The sequence below is a fragment of the Dromiciops gliroides genome, chromosome 4, assembly GCF_019393635.1.
Source record: "Dromiciops gliroides isolate mDroGli1 chromosome 4, mDroGli1.pri, whole genome shotgun sequence".
Lineage (NCBI taxonomy): Eukaryota > Metazoa > Chordata > Mammalia > Microbiotheria > Microbiotheriidae > Dromiciops > Dromiciops gliroides.
Window position 1 is genome coordinate 341,385,095 of NC_057864.1, and position 16,104 is coordinate 341,401,198.

Below are 16,104 nucleotides of genomic sequence, written 5' to 3' on the forward strand. Positions count from 1 at the left end.
CCACATTAGACCTAGTTCCTTGAGAGCAGGGCCTGGATTTGGTTTTGTTTTTTTGCCTTTTTTTTTTAATCCCCATACTTAGCACTGTGCTTCACACTTTGGTAGTCAGGGATATATAATAAATGCTTGTTGAGGACTAATTATACCCATAGGAACTGATGAATTAGCCAATAGACAATAACATCCTCAAAAAAGAACATTTGGAGGACCTTGCTGTCTATAGTGTCAACAGGCAATGAGGTCATAAGACTTATATGAAAACCAGGTTTATTACAAGAGAAATGAACATGCATGTGGAACCCAAAGAGTTCACAGTCCTTACTGAAGTTTGAATCTTTATAAACAATGTAACGAAAAGAGGAAGAGAAGACATATCTCCTCCTTACGGGGCATGCCTTGGGGAGGGGAAAGGCTCAATAAAGCTGGGAAAAGGACAAAACCCCATCCTGAAGGGTAAGAACGAAGTAATTCTTTTCCCTTGGGAAAAGACCATGAAGATAGGAGGGTCTGCTTATCTGCAAAGGACCCCAGCTGCACAAGCATTTTTCCCAACCAGGCACAGACTAACTGGCTTCTATCTTGCCTCCCAAGGACATACAGAGAATCCAGCTTGGAGTGCAAACAACAAATTATATTCATCTGGGGGTGGAGGGAATGGGGAGGTAGGGCTTCATCCCCAACACATTAAGGGCCTCCTGCATGCTCTGGGTCCAGTGTTTCTGGAAAATATGGCAATTCAAAAAGACAAGTTTAGGAGACCCATTTACAATCCTTAACAATAGGGAATTCCTCTTCCATTTGCATTCTATGCTACACAGCTACCATGACTGTGGCAAACACATTTCGCAAATATATATCTCCTTGTTTTATGCCATACTTGCTTTTGTTAAAAGTTATTGTATTGGGGGCAGCTGGGTGGCACCGTGGATAAAACACCAGCCCTGGATTCAGGAGGACCTGAGTTCAAATCCAGCCTCAGATACTTGACACTTACTAGCTGTGTGACCCTGGGCAAGTCACTTAACCCTTATTGCCCTGCAAAACAAAAACAACAAAAAAAGTTATTGTATTGAACAAATTTATTTCTAGCTATATCTTTGAAGAAATATTGTGTGATTTTAATACATGCTTGGGAGACAACTTGTTGGGTGGTGGATGGATGGATGGATGGATGGATGGATAAATGAATGAATGAATGAATGAATTAATTAATTAAAAAGCATTTAAATACCTACTCTTGGTCAGGCCTGTGCCAAGTGCTAAAGATAAAAGAGACAGGCCCCACCTTCAAGGAGCTTAAATTCTAATAGGAGAATACTGCACACATAGGAAAGGAAGGGGAAAGGAAGGGAGTTTTTGTTGTGGAAGCCACAGGTCTTGTGAGTAAGGACATAGGGAGGTAGGTTGTCACACCCTTTCCTGTAGCAAAGGTAGCATTGATTTGATTCCTGTTTCAAGAACAGGAATTGGAAAGGAATGAAGAGTGGTTTTCTCATTGTTCTTTTTCCTTCATTTTCATAGAGAACCAATGCAATCACAAGTTATATCTTGACTTTCATGTGAATTAGATTTAAATGAGGCAGAGTTGTACAAGTCATCAGCCTCACTCTCTTCCAGAGTCATTGAAGTCCAGTGGTGACACAAAAGTCAGGACCACTGGCAATGGCCAGGGATACAGAAGATACCTTGGCATCTTTGATGTCTGACCAAGCTCTAAGCTCTTCAAAGCACCTGCTTCAGAAAAAATTGTTCTCATCTATCCATTCCAGGGAGGAAGAGAGGGGAATCTTCACATGCTTGGGACAAACATCCCCCTACAATGGGTTTGAAGCCTGTAGGCTACCCTAAACCTGGTTTAGCCCATCTTCTAAGAGGGTGTACCAGAGTGTGGCTGCCTGGCATGCTACAGCTTCTTGGAGCCACACAGGTAGGAGTTGGGTGAAAGGCGAAAGCTGAATGAGCAGCCCTGAAAAAGGCTCAGCAAGCACTCACCAAAGGTTGTAGTCTTCCTGGAACACTCCATGCACCCCAGTATGTTAATGGTAGCAGGATAAATGGCAAGATGCCTGTACTGAATAGGCCCTCTTTTTCTTGTACATAGCTGGATAAAAGGTCATACAGAGGCTGGAGCCAGCTAAATGTAACAGACTAGTAGAATTTTTCACTTAATCATCTTCCAGTGAGGATAACACTTCTAGGATGGCGTTCCAAAGCTGAGTGGATTTAACTTGGGAGTAGGAAGTGGGAGACAAGCCTGGAGGGGTACTGTTGCTGATGAGGAGAAAGAAGGCAGAGGAAATACCTTTAGGAGAACCTTTACATCCAGATTTTGTTCTACTTAAGAAAATAGGATCATCATAAGATCGTAGATTGTATTTTTTAAATTGTCAACAAAAGCAAGCACAGTGGGATCTTTTATTCTCTATACCTTTCAGTAAACTATGTAATTATAAAAATATGGCCACTGAATATCATTTGTTAAAGCCATCCTAGTCTCTTCTCCTACCTTCAATAAGTGTGTCTATTATTTTCATAGAGGTTTTGTGGAAATGGGGAAGTAGGAATATGAGTATAGGCTTTTTCATTGCCTTTTTCAGTAGTATTAACATCCACAATTTTTCTAAGTATTTGGTAACCTTTCTTTCATGTATGTTGAGGATCGCGTTCTTAATGTGATCAAAATTATATTGTTTACAACATAGATTTCCTTTCTATTTTCTTGATTTAGTTAAGTTGCTCTTTTTTTCTTTACCATTTCTACTTCCTCATAGTGCTCATTCTTGACTGTTGTGTTATGGTCCAAATGTGATGACTTCACTGTCACTGATGGAGAATGTAGCTTGTTATAGACACTTGATAGATTTTTCTTCTGTTTGTCAACCTTTGTAAGGATGATATATCCTACTTGGATCTCTTCCCAGGCTCTCTCTATATATATTTCCTCTACCCTGACTCTCAACACTGAGGAAAATGATTAAGTTAGGCTCCTGTTTTATTCCAAACTTATCTCTAGTCAGTATTAATCAGCTTAGTGTGATTCCATAAGGGTGGTGATTATTAGCAATGATTCATAATATGGGAATATAGGAATTACATATATTAATACATATTTTACATATCTTAGATATAGGAATAATTAGACCAAGTTAGACAGATTCATTCTTATATTAGGCCGCAAACTTTAAACTATAAACTATAAGTTCACTGTTCACTAACCTGTTATAAAGTTTACTTGCCTAACCACAAGAATGGTAATTACCAAACCCAATGTGGATGGGATGTCTTGCCATGATATGGAAAGTCCCTCAACTTATTTTTGTATTTCCAGAGCACCCTTTCTTCCCCAACATGAAAAGGGGCCTATCTTATAAACCAGTTAGTGGAGATGACCCTTGCCTTGCCCATCCTGTGACTACCCATGCTGATGTATCATTTCTGGCCCTTCTGGAAGGTCAAAAGCAAGGTCTGTCAATCAATGAAGTTGTATTTTATTTTGCCTCTTCCAAGTGTCTGGGTATTAACCCAATAAAAGTGAAGTCCTGGCAAAACAAAAACAAAAAAACCCAAAAGGGGCAGCTAGGTGGCACAGTGGATAAAGCACCAGCCCTGAATTTAGGAGGACCTGAGTTCAAATCCAGCCTCAGACACTTGACCCTTACTAGCTGTGTGACCCTGGGCAAATCACTTAACCCCCATTGCCCCACAAAACAAAAAACAAAAACAAACAAAAAAGTGAGGCCCTGGGGAAAGGTGACATCTCAGATTGTGAGGAAGATCTGAGGTACCATTCATTGAAGGACCCTTTTAATAAATGGTCATTGGTTCAGAGTTCTGCCTTAGCAGTTTTTCTTGCAGATTGGACAATTTGAGATTCCACAATGCTTTTCACTGGTTTATGGGGTGATATTGCTCATAATTTTCTACCATCCTCCTCTGAAAGATTTCACAACTGAGTTTATACCCTAAACTGTGTTGCCGTTGGCTACTGTATCTCATCACTTGGCCAGGAGATAAGTGTTTCCTGATTGAAGACTACTTTGTATTCAATGTCTAATTTTAGGAATTAGAAAGGTCATCAGTCTCTCCTGCCCATTCCCCAATATTTGAGAGCAAATGCTCTCAAAATGAACAGTTATGTGGTGTTATTGCCACACCATTAAAAAAAATGAAATTGCTTATATATCCAAGTGCAGGTTATTGAAACCTTCAAAGCTTGATATGACCCAAGATGATAGAGAAAGGTCCTGGAACATGACTTTTCAGTATTCCTCCTGAATTCATGGTAAATCCATGTCTCTACACTGACAATGAAATCCCTTGACTATGGAAGGCAGACAACATAATTTGAGGCTGGATTGCTCTTCCTAACATGAAGAAAAAGTCTCTTTGGATGTGGCTATCAGCAAAAGTCTTTACTTTCTTTAAATCTTGAAGGTTTGAGGAATACTGATTAGCCATGATATAGATGGTTTAACTCATGGACAGTTTTTTGGTTTTTGTTTTATTTCTGAACTTTTCTGTCTTTTGGGTAGCTTGACCTTGACACATATTAAGCATATTTGGGAGGTAGCTGTTATATCAGAGTGGGCAGCTTGCCCAGGACAGCTTCTCATAGCTAAGAACAGCCTTGAAGAAATTCATATATTTTATACTATTATAAGGGAGCAAAGTTTGTACAGTGAAACCTCACAAAAGTTACAGAAAAGAAAAAACTATTGAACAAGCTAAGAGTTTACAAGTTATAACATGCTTCAAACACTATTAACAGCACATAACATAAAGTTTTATAATATACTATACTTAATATAAATATTTCTTCTACCAGGGAGGTGTAAATCTCTATCTCCCAAAATAGGGAGATTTATGGGCTGCACTGATAATTTCAGTATACAGTAAGCAATAAATGGGTCCATCCCGCCCCCCCACCCCCACCCCACCAAGGGGTATGATTCATCATTAAGCCTTACTTCTACAGGCAGAAATTTAGTGCTATTTCAACAGTCAGAAATTTATTGATTAGGAGTACCTTAAATTGTGAAACTAGCTATAGCAGTCACCCAAGGCAGTGACCCCCAACAATGGCCTATGACACGGTAGTTTTTAGCCTCTTTTGTTCTCATTGTGGCAAATCATTTACACGGTTAAATTTTCTTAGAAAATGGTGATAGTTTATATCAATGGTTGTCCCTTTATCCATTTCCCATTTTTTTGTTGTTATTCACATGCTTAAACAGTGAGAGGAAAATGACTCCTGCTCAATAATTCTCTGAAACTCAGCAGCAGTGATGTGTCAAAGGCTCATTTATTGTCTTTCTTTTTTTTTTTTATTTTTTTTTTTTAGTGAGGCAATTGGGGTTAAGTGGCTTGCCCAGGGTCACACAGCTAATAAGTGTTAAGTGTCTGAGGCTGGATTTGAACTCAGGTACTCCCAACTCCAAGGCCAGTGCTCTATCCACTGCACCACCTAGCTGCCCTATTGTCTTTCTTATGAGAATGGTCACCCAGTGTGCAGCTGGTGGGTGCAAAGAATGGGAGCTCGCAGGCCCCATTTTAACCCCTAGTCCCTAAGGCGAATGGACCCTCCCCTTTTTCATCACTGGTCAATTACTCAAGAGTTACAATCTATGTGCAAACACTAGCTAACCAGAAAGCAGTATTCTTAACCTTAATTTCCATAATTATTCTTTGGGTTCTTAGCCAATGGGAGAGGTGATATAGGGACATTTCTTCAATCTTCCCTTATATGGACACAGCCCAGAAGAGGACCTTATTGAGACCAGCTCAGGGCTCCTTGAACCATGTGATCTGTTTGCTAGAGGAGAAGGAGGGGGACTGAGACCTTTGTCCTCAGTTCAGAGGACTATAATCAGAATGGTGACTGTTATATCCTTATTGAGAGGAGACCATTCCCCATTTCCTCACAACAGGCTGGGTTTGAGTTATGTCAGTTATGTGCCATATCTTCTCATCTTTATTCTTTTCTTTCTGGTTAGGTATTGATTTTTATCTTTGTTCTAACAAGTCTGTAGTTTGACTGTAATGATCAGTTTTATTTTATGATTTTGTTCAGAGCTCAGCATGTCCAGCACTTTCCAATCTCCTCTTGAAGAAAGTATTTATGATACAATGGAATACTATTTTGCTGTAAGAACGATTGAACCATATATTTTTCTACCTTCTTTAGTTTTCTTGCTTTTTTGCAATATAGTTAATTTGTAAATATCTTTTGCATGACTTCATGTATATAATGGGTATCATACTGCTTGCCTTCTCAATGGGGCTATAAGGAGGGACAGAATTTGGAACTCAAAATTTAAAAATGAATGTTTAAAAATTTTTAATTAAAAAATATTGAAGGTGATAATTTCAGAAAACTCTAGAAAGACTTGTATGAACTAATATAGAGTAAAAGGAACAGAACCAAGAGAACAATTTATACAATTACAACAATAATGTAAGGACATTCAAATCTGAAAAACTTAATGACTCATCAACACAATGACTATTCACAATTACAAAGGATGCACAGTGAAAGCTATCATCCACCTGCAGATAAAGGAGTAAAGGAAACAAATATGTTCTTTTCCATCTTTTTTTTTATTTAAAAAAATTTTTTTGAACATGGATAATGCAGGAATTTTTTCATGACTACATTAGCATAGTTACATATTTGTAATGTATCTATGTAAAGTATTCATGATATGCAGACAAGAGGATTCTGTGTAATCTACAAGCATTTAGCTTCTTTTGTTTATTATTTGAAGTCTATATTTTAAAATATATTTTCAACATTTACCCCATTTTGCTCTTAGGTTTGCATCAAAATCAGAGTATTAAAATATATATTAATGAATTGGGAGTATCTTATGGAGCTCTTCCTAAGATTTCTCTACTTGCAGTGCATAAACTGCAATTATTTTCATGATTTTTTTTACAAGTTCCCCAAAATTTTGTAGTAAATGCTCTCTCGATAAATAATTATGGTGGATAGAGCACCGGCCTGGAGTCAGGAGTACCTGAGTTCAAATCCGGCCTCAGACACTTAACACTTACTAGCTGTGTGACCCTGGGCAAGTCACTTAACACCAATTGCCTCACTAAAAAAAAAAAAAGAATGAATAATTATGTAGTAAGCATTACTGCCACATCACCATGTTGCAAAACAAAAGTACTTATATGTCTAAGAAATATATGCTCATAGAAACCAGCCTATCTGGTTGGTACCCAAGATGATAAAGAATATAATTCCATAGAATTATATTTCTTATCTTTGGATGTAATGTAAAACCAACTCTTATCTCCCTCTCCAAAGGAATCCTTTCAGCCATCCTTTCATTCAGCTTTAATTTTCTTTTGGCTTGTTTTTTCATTTTTAGCAAAAATGTCAAAATTACTCTGATTCCATTCATAGGATTATATATCAAGGGCTATATATCAAAGACCATCTAGTCCAACTCTTCATTTTACAATGAGGAAAGTGAAGCCTTGGGAGATGAAGTAGCTTCCAAAAGGTTACGATTACATAATTTGGTTGCAAAAATGTAAGATACATAAAATAAATAATATTCCAGCAGACATTAGAGGCCAGATTTGAAACCAATTCTTTTGACTAGAGTTAGTCCTCTTTTTCATTCATACCAAGCACCCTCCAGGTACTCTGCTGCTTCCAATCTAACAACTTGTTGAAAATTGGACAGGGCTCTCATATTTAGAGTATCAAGTATAATTAGTGTTTATAGATGGTCTAAAAATTTAGTAAACCTTAGCACACTTGTCCCCTTTTCCCATAACTGCCACTGAAACTAAAGATTCAGGAGAGGCCAATGCAGGAATGATGGCCATTTTCTATTTCTGATTTATTGTCAATGAATTGTAATGATCAAAGAATTCAACACCCAATGGCAAACCTGAGGAGGAGTCTTTCCATACTTAATTAAGCTGGTCCTCAGAAAATGGTCTTACTCTGTAAAAGCATATTATATGCCCTTATAGAATCTGCTAGGGCTTGAGCTTCACTGACGTACCCTTTGAGAACTAGGTCACCTCTATACCATGATGAGGCACTAGAGTAGGTATGTTCTTTATATATCTAGTTCACAACCAATGAAGAGGAAATTAAAGCAATAATTAGGAGCTATTGGGGCAGCTAGGTGGGGCAGTGGATAAAGCATGGGCCCCGGATTCAGGAAGAACTGAATTCAAATTCAACCTCAGATACTTAACACTTACTAGCTGTGAAACCCTGGATAAGTCACTTTAACCCCTCATTGGCCCAGAAAAAAAAATTAGGAGCTATTTTGCCCAACTATATGCCAATAAATTTGACAATCTAAATGAAATGGATGAATATATATTGTGTATATGTGTGTGTGTGTGTGTGTGTATAAATTGCCCAGATTAACAGAAGAGGAAATAAAATACTTAAATAAGCCCATTTTAGAAAAAGAAATTGAATGAACCATCAATGAACTCCCTAAGAAAAGTTTTCTAGGACCAGATGGATTTAGAAGTGAATTCTAGTGAATAGTTAAAGAATAATTAATTCCAATACTTTGTAAACGATTTGGAAAAATAGGCCAAGAAGGTGTCCTAACAAATTCCTTTCACGAGACAAATATGGTACTCATACCTAAACCAGGAAGACCCAAAACAGAGAATGAAAATTATAGACCCATTTCCCTAATGGATATTGATGCAAAAATTCTAAATAAGATATTAACAAAGAATTATAACAATTTATCAACAGGATAATACACTATGACCAGGTGGGATTTATACCAAGAATGCAGGACAAGTTCAATATTAGGAAAACTATCAACATAATCAACCATATCTTTTTTTTTTATCAACAAACATTTATTTTATTTTTTCCAGTTACATGTAAGGGTAGTTTTCAACATTCATTTTCATAAGATTGAGAGTTACAAATTTTTCTCCCTCCCTTCCTTTCCTGCCCCCTCCACAAGATTGCAACCAGGTTATATATGTACAATCAAGTGTTCTTTTTATCAGTTCTTTCTATGGGGGTGAATAGTAAGCTTCCTCATTAGTTCCTTCAGATTGTTTTGGACCATTGCATTGCTGAGAGTAGTTAAGTCATTCACAGTTGCTCACTGAACAACACTGCTGTCACTATGCACAATGTCCTCCCAACTCTGCTCACTTCACTATACATCAATGTTCATTAGTCTTTCCAGGTTTTTCTGGGGTCATCCTGTTTGTCATTTCCTATAGTACATGACCATTCCACCACAATCTTATAGCACAGCTTCTTCCATCATTCCTCAATTGATGGACATTCCCTTGATTCTCAATTCTTAACCTCCACAAAGAGTTGCTATAAATATTTTTTGTACAATTTTCCCCCTTTTCTCTTTTTCATGATTACTATTGTTAACTGTTTCCCTTCCATTCTATTCCCTTCCCCATGATATTTATTCTATTATCCATCTTCTTTCATCCTACACTCTTCAAAAGGATTTGCTTCTGTCTGTCCCCTCCCCCACTCTGCCCTCCCTTCTTTTGCCCCTCTCTCTTTATCCCCTTGCCCTCCTATTTTCCTGCAGGGTTAGAGAGATTACTCCACCCAATTGAGTGTGTACTTTATTCCCTCCTTGAGCCAATTCTAATGAGATTGAGGTCTTTGAGCCAATTCTGATGAGTGTTAGGCTCAGTTACTGCCCAGATTAAATAGATTACTCCACCCAGTTGGGTGTGTGTATGTGTTAGTCCCTCCTTGAGCCAACTTTGATGAGTTTCAGGTCTTTGAGCCTTTTCTGATGAGTGTAAAATTCATTTACTGCCCTGGGCAAGTCACTTCACCCTCATTGCCCTGCCAAAAAAAAAAAAAGAAAGAAAAAAAAGAACTATGGGAATCTGAATGCAGACCGAAGCATACTATTTTCACTTTTGTTGTTGCTTTTTTATTGTTCTTGTTTATTTTTCTTGCATTTTTCCCTTTTGTTCTGATTAATGTAGAAATATGTTTAACATGATTGTATGATGTTTAAAATCTAAATGTGATATCTAAAAAAAATCTAATGTGTGGTTGCCTTAAATTAGAAGCTTTAGCACCAGTCTTTGGGCATTAAGCATTTATTAAAGTATACCAGATATTCATGTGGAATTCAGAAAGTTAAGAAAAGGCCTATCTAGCCTAGAGTTCCAGCCTGGTGGGGTTCTTCCTCAAGTCCTCCACCATGAGCCTGCTTTAATCATGAACTCCCAGCAAACTGAATGTGGAAGCTTTTTATAGGTCTGGAGCATAGGCAGTCCTTACACACTGCTACAAGGTGATTGGTAAGCTTCATCCAAATCCATTGGTTCAAGGGACTTGAAGGTAGTCTCCAGTTGAGTTCAAAGTCCTTAGGTTCTAAGAACAATACCTTCTTAAGGGCTAGCCAGGTGTGATTACAATCTAGTTATCCTGAAGTAGGCTAATCAGCAGCCAATCACTCTCACCTAAATTCAATCAGTTTAGATTAATCTCTAGGTGAGCCTTTGAGTATCTGACAAATCCCATTATTTTCTCACAATTGTAATGTATAACCTATATCTAATTGTTTACTGACTTTGGAAGTGGGGAGGGAAAGGAGGGTGGAAGAAAAATATGGAACTCAAAAAATATCATTACATGTAATTGAGAAAAATTAAAATAAAGAAATAAAATTTTAAAATAAAATAACCGTAGACAATATAAAATATTTGGGAGTCTATCTGCCAAGACAAACCTAGGAACTATGTGAACATAGTTACAAAACACTTTTCACACAAATAAAATCACATCTGAACAATTGTAAAATCATTAAATGCTCATGGGTAAGCTGAGGTAATATAATAAAAATGACAATTCTACTTAAATTAACTTACTTATTCAGTGCCATACTAATCAGACTACCAAAAATTACTTTATAGAGCTAGAAAGAACAATAACAAAATTCATCTGGAATAAGAAAAGGTCAAAAATATAAAGGGAATTAACAGGGGGGGGAAATGCAAAGGAAGGTGTACTAACCATACTAGATCTAAAACTATATTATAAAGTGGCAACCATCAAAACTATTTGGTACTGTCTAAGAAAAAGAATGGTGAATCAGTGGAATAAGTTAGGCACATAAGACAAAGTAGTAAATGACTATAGCAATCTATTGTTTGACAAACCCAAAGACTCCAGCTTCTGGGATAAGAACTCACTATTTGACAAAAACTGCTGGGAAAACTGGAAAATAGTATGGCAGAAACTAGTCATAAACCAACATCTTAAGCTGCATACACCAAAATAAGGTAAAAATAGGTATATTATTTAGACATAAAGGGTGATACCGTAGGCAAATAAGAAGAGGAAGCAATAGTTGACCTGTCAGATCTATGGAGAGGGGAAAAATTTATGACCAAGGATGAAATAGAAAATTACATTAAATAAACAAGTTTTTGCACAAACAAAACCAATGCAACCAAGATTAGAAGGAAAGCAGAAAACTCGGGAAACAATTTTTACAGTCAGTGTTTCTGATAAAGGCCTCATTCCTCAAATATATAGAAAACAGAATTAAATTTATAAGAATACAAGTCATTCCCCAGTTGAGAAATGGTCAAAAAATATGAATAAGCAGTTTTCAGATGAAGAAATTAAAATTATCTAGTCATATAAAAAATGTTCTCAATCACTATTGATTGATTAGAGAAATGCAAATTAAAACTACTCTGAGGTACCACTTCATACCTATCAGATTGGCTAATATGATAAAAAAGAATGATAAATGTTAGAGAAGATGTGGGAAAACTGGAACACTGATGTATTGTTGATGGAGTTGTGAGCTGATCCAACTATTCTGGAGAGCAATTTGGAACTATGCCCAAAGGGCTTTAAACTGTGCATACCCTTTGACCCAGCAATACCACTATTAGGTCTTTATCCCAAAGAGATCATGGAAAAGGGAAAAGGACCCACATGTACAAAAATAGTTATAGCTGCTCTTTTTGTTGTGGCAAAGAATTGGAAATTGAGAGGATGATCATCAATTGGGGAATGGCTGAACAAGTTGTGTTACATGAGTGCTATTGTGCTGTAAGAAATGATGAGCAGGCAGATTTCAGAAAAACCCAGAAAGACTTATATCAACTGATGCTGAATGAATTGAGCAGAACCAGGAGAACATTGTACACAGTAACAACAAAATTGTGTGATGATCAACTGTGATAGAATTAACTCTTCTCAGAACTACAATGATCAAAGACAATTCCAAAAGACTCATGATGGAAAATGCTCTCCAAATCCAGAAAAAGAACTATGGATCTGAATGCATACCAAAGCATACTATTTTCATTTTTTTGTTGTTGTTTTATTCCTTCTTTCTTGTGGTTTTTCTCTTTTGTTCTGATTCTTTTCTCACAACATGACTAATGTGGAAATATGTTCAACATGATTGCACTATATAACCTATATCAGATTGCTTGCTATCTTGGGAAGGAGGGGAAAATTTGGAACTCAGAATCTTACTACCTTTACATGTAATTGGAAAAAATAAAGTAAAATACTATTTAAAAAAAATAAAGTAAAATACTATTTAAAAAAAAAAGAATCTGCCTGACTTTGAGATTTACTGACATACCCTTTGAGAACTAAATCACTTCTATGCCAGGATGAGGCAGTACACAGAACACAGGAAGTGGCCACAAAGTTGATTAACTTATTGCCTCAAATCCATACTCCTCCTCATTTTTTCTTTGTTTCTTGTTTCTTTTTTTTTTTTTTTTCAGGGCAATGAGGGTTAAGTGACTTGCCCAGGGTCAGGGTCACATAGCTAGTGTCAAGTGTCTGAGGTCAGATTTGAACTCAGGCCCCCCTGAATCCAGGGCCAGCGCTTTTATCTAATGCACCACCTAGCTGCCATCCCTCATCCTTTCTTTTTTGTTTTTTGTTTTTGTTTTTTTAGCGAGGCAATTGGGGTTAAGTGACTTGCCCAGGGTCACACAGCTAGTCAGTGTCAAGTGTCTGAGGCCAGATTTGAACCCAGGTCCTCCTGAATCCAGGGCTCATGCTTTATCCACTTCGCCACCTAGCTACCCCCTCACATCCCAGTAATTTTCAACCCCCAGCTGCCATTGTTCAAACCCCAATTGCTCCTTTATACCCATTTCCCTCAGCCCAACCCTACATATGTCCTACTCCAAAGCTACCTAACCCTTCCACCATGCTCTCTTTAATGCTTACTCCAAAGAAAACAAACTTTTATCTTAAATCTTTCCCTTTCTTACTCCCTTCTTGCAGTCCCTGGCTCCCTACTCATGCCACTTCATCCCTGGCTACCCTTTTGTTCACTGGTTACACTTACATTTCTACTATCCTTACCACCTCCACTCACTGTTTGTGGTGGTGAAATTGTAATACTCCTTGCCACCAATGCCACTTGCAGGGTTGCTCTCTCTCTCTCTCTCTCTCACCATCACTTGGTAATCACTCTTCCTCTGAGGTTAAGTTGACAGGTTATCTATTAGCCCCTTTTAGAGCTCAGATCTTAGGTTGTGTGTTAACCCTTTTTAGCCTCTTCCATCAGATTGAACTTCAACATATATACTGATACTCCCTCAAAGACCCTAATGTAGTTCCTCAACTTATTCCTTTCCCATGACTCACACCTTAGCCCCACCAAAATTACACACAAGGAAAATCATACCCCTGATGTTTCTGTCACTCACAAATGTTCCACATCAGGGCAGCTAGTTGGTGTGTCTGATAGAGCACCAGCCCTGGAGTCTGGAGGACCTGAGTTCAAATCTAGATTTAGACACTTGCTATCTCACAACCTTGATTCCTAAAAAAAGAAAAAGAAAGTTCCACATCCATGTTCATCAACCCTGAAATTCCTGTGGCTGCTCATAATCTGTTGTCATTCCACTTCTCCCTATACCTTGTAATTCCAAATCTTGTTTTCATCCTCACCATGATTTCTAATCCCTCCAATCTTCACTTTTTTCACAGGTCTTCACCTATGGACTACCTAAACTCTCTTCCTTTCCCCATTTTGACCTGTTAGTGAACAAGTTCCATTCTATAATGTTCTCTTCTCTTAAATCCCTTGCCCTTTTATCCTATGATGGATCCTACCTACCAAACCACAGCCTTGGATTATTCCTACCATCTGCTACTCTTGCTCCTATTCATGTGCTACTAATCAGACTGGAGAAAATTTATGAAACTGTTCTGCCTGAGTCCACTACAATGTATGCCCTAAATTGGACCTTCACTGTTAAAGGAAATCTTTTCACATGCCCCTAATCAATTTACTGTTCTACTTATCATAGTACCTCTTCCAAATCTTTTCAGCCCTCCTTAAATCACCTATAGTTCCTTCTTCCCCTAATTTCTCAGCTGAGAACCTTGCCTCATATTTCACTGAAAATATTAGGCCATTCACCAAGAGGTCCCCGCTTATCATCTCCTCATTTCACATCACTTAGATGCCTTCAGTCACTATCCCCTTCTTTGTCTCCCACAAAGAGGTAGCCCTTATCCTTGCCAAGACAAACTTCTCTATATATAAAAATAATTCCATTCTATTCCATCTTCTCCAATGGATTTCTCCCTTCATCATCACTGTACCCTTGTTATTCTTCAATCTCTCCCCAATTAGTAGTGTACATTCTCATATCTCCCTTATCTACAGAGAACCCTCACTTAACATCCATCTCTGCTACCTATCAGCCTTTATTTGTCTTCCCTTTCAGGGCTAAAATCCTTGGGAAAGTAATCTATAATAGAAGCCTCTACTTCCTTTCCTCTCACTCTCTTAACTCTTTGCACTCTGGTTTCTGGATTCATCATTCAACTAACACTGCTCTCTCATTTCTTAAGTGACGAATGAGATGGCTTTGTTCTCAATGCTCATTCTTCTTAACTCTCTGTAGCCTTTGACTGCCAAATACCCTCTTCTTTTTGACACTCCTTCTTTCCAGGTTTTAACAACACTATCCTATCCTGGTTCTCCTATCTCTCTTACCTCTCCTTCTTAGTCTCCTTTATTAGATCATCAAGTCACACCCACTAACCCTGAGTATCCCATGGGGCTCTATCCTTAGCTTTCTCTTCTCCTTCTGGACAATTTTGCTTGGTGATCTCCTCAGTTTCTGTGGTTTCCATGGTCCACTCTATATCAATAATTTTCAGATATTCATACAGGGCTAACCTCTCTCCTGAACTCTAGTTCTTTGCTTCTGGCTGCCTACTGGACGTTGAGAACTGGACGTCCAGTAGACATCTTAAACTCAACATGTCCAAAACAGAACTCTCTATCTTTCCCCAAATCCTCTCTCATCCTAATTTCTTTATTACTTTCAAGGGTACCACCATCATCCCAGGCTTGCAACCTAGGTGTTGTAAAAATATTTTGACCGACTGGCTATCTGACTGCTATTAACTTAGTATGGGCCATTTAAAAATTTCTCCACACTGTTCCAACTCCCAAATTGATAAGCAAAAGATTAAGAAGCCTCTTAATTAAATAATCAAAGCAGAATTTATTTATAAAAATCAATATAAAAGATAAGGGTTAAGAAATGCAAATTATACAACCTGTCTGCTTTTAATATAATAAGGGCTGGGGCAGCTAGGTGGTGTAGTCAGGCCCTGGAGTCAGGAGGACCTGAGTTCAAATCTGGCCTCAGACACTTAACACTTACTGGCTGTGTGACCCTAGGCAAGTCACTTAACCCCAATTGCCTCACCAAAAAAAAAAAAGTATATATAAAAATATAATAAGAGCCATTGCTGCCTCTCACCTTAGGGTATTCTCCAGCTTTCTCCAACTTTCACTCTTTTTCTCCTTCACTCCAGCTCCCCTGCTTCACTTTTACTTCTCAGCTCCTTTCTTCTAACTTCAAGCTCCTTTCACTTTGTCAACCCCTCTTACCATCTAATTTTCCTCTCTGTACTGCCATGCTGAACCCCTGTTATCTCTACCTTCTTTTCTCACTGACCTCCTTCTTTTCTTTTAGTCTTCCGGTGTCCTCGTAGCAGCCCCCGTTCTGTCCGTCCACCCTCCTTCACTGTCTAACTCCCTGGTATATATCTTCCTTTTCTCCCCTCAAACCTTGGGTTCCCTACAC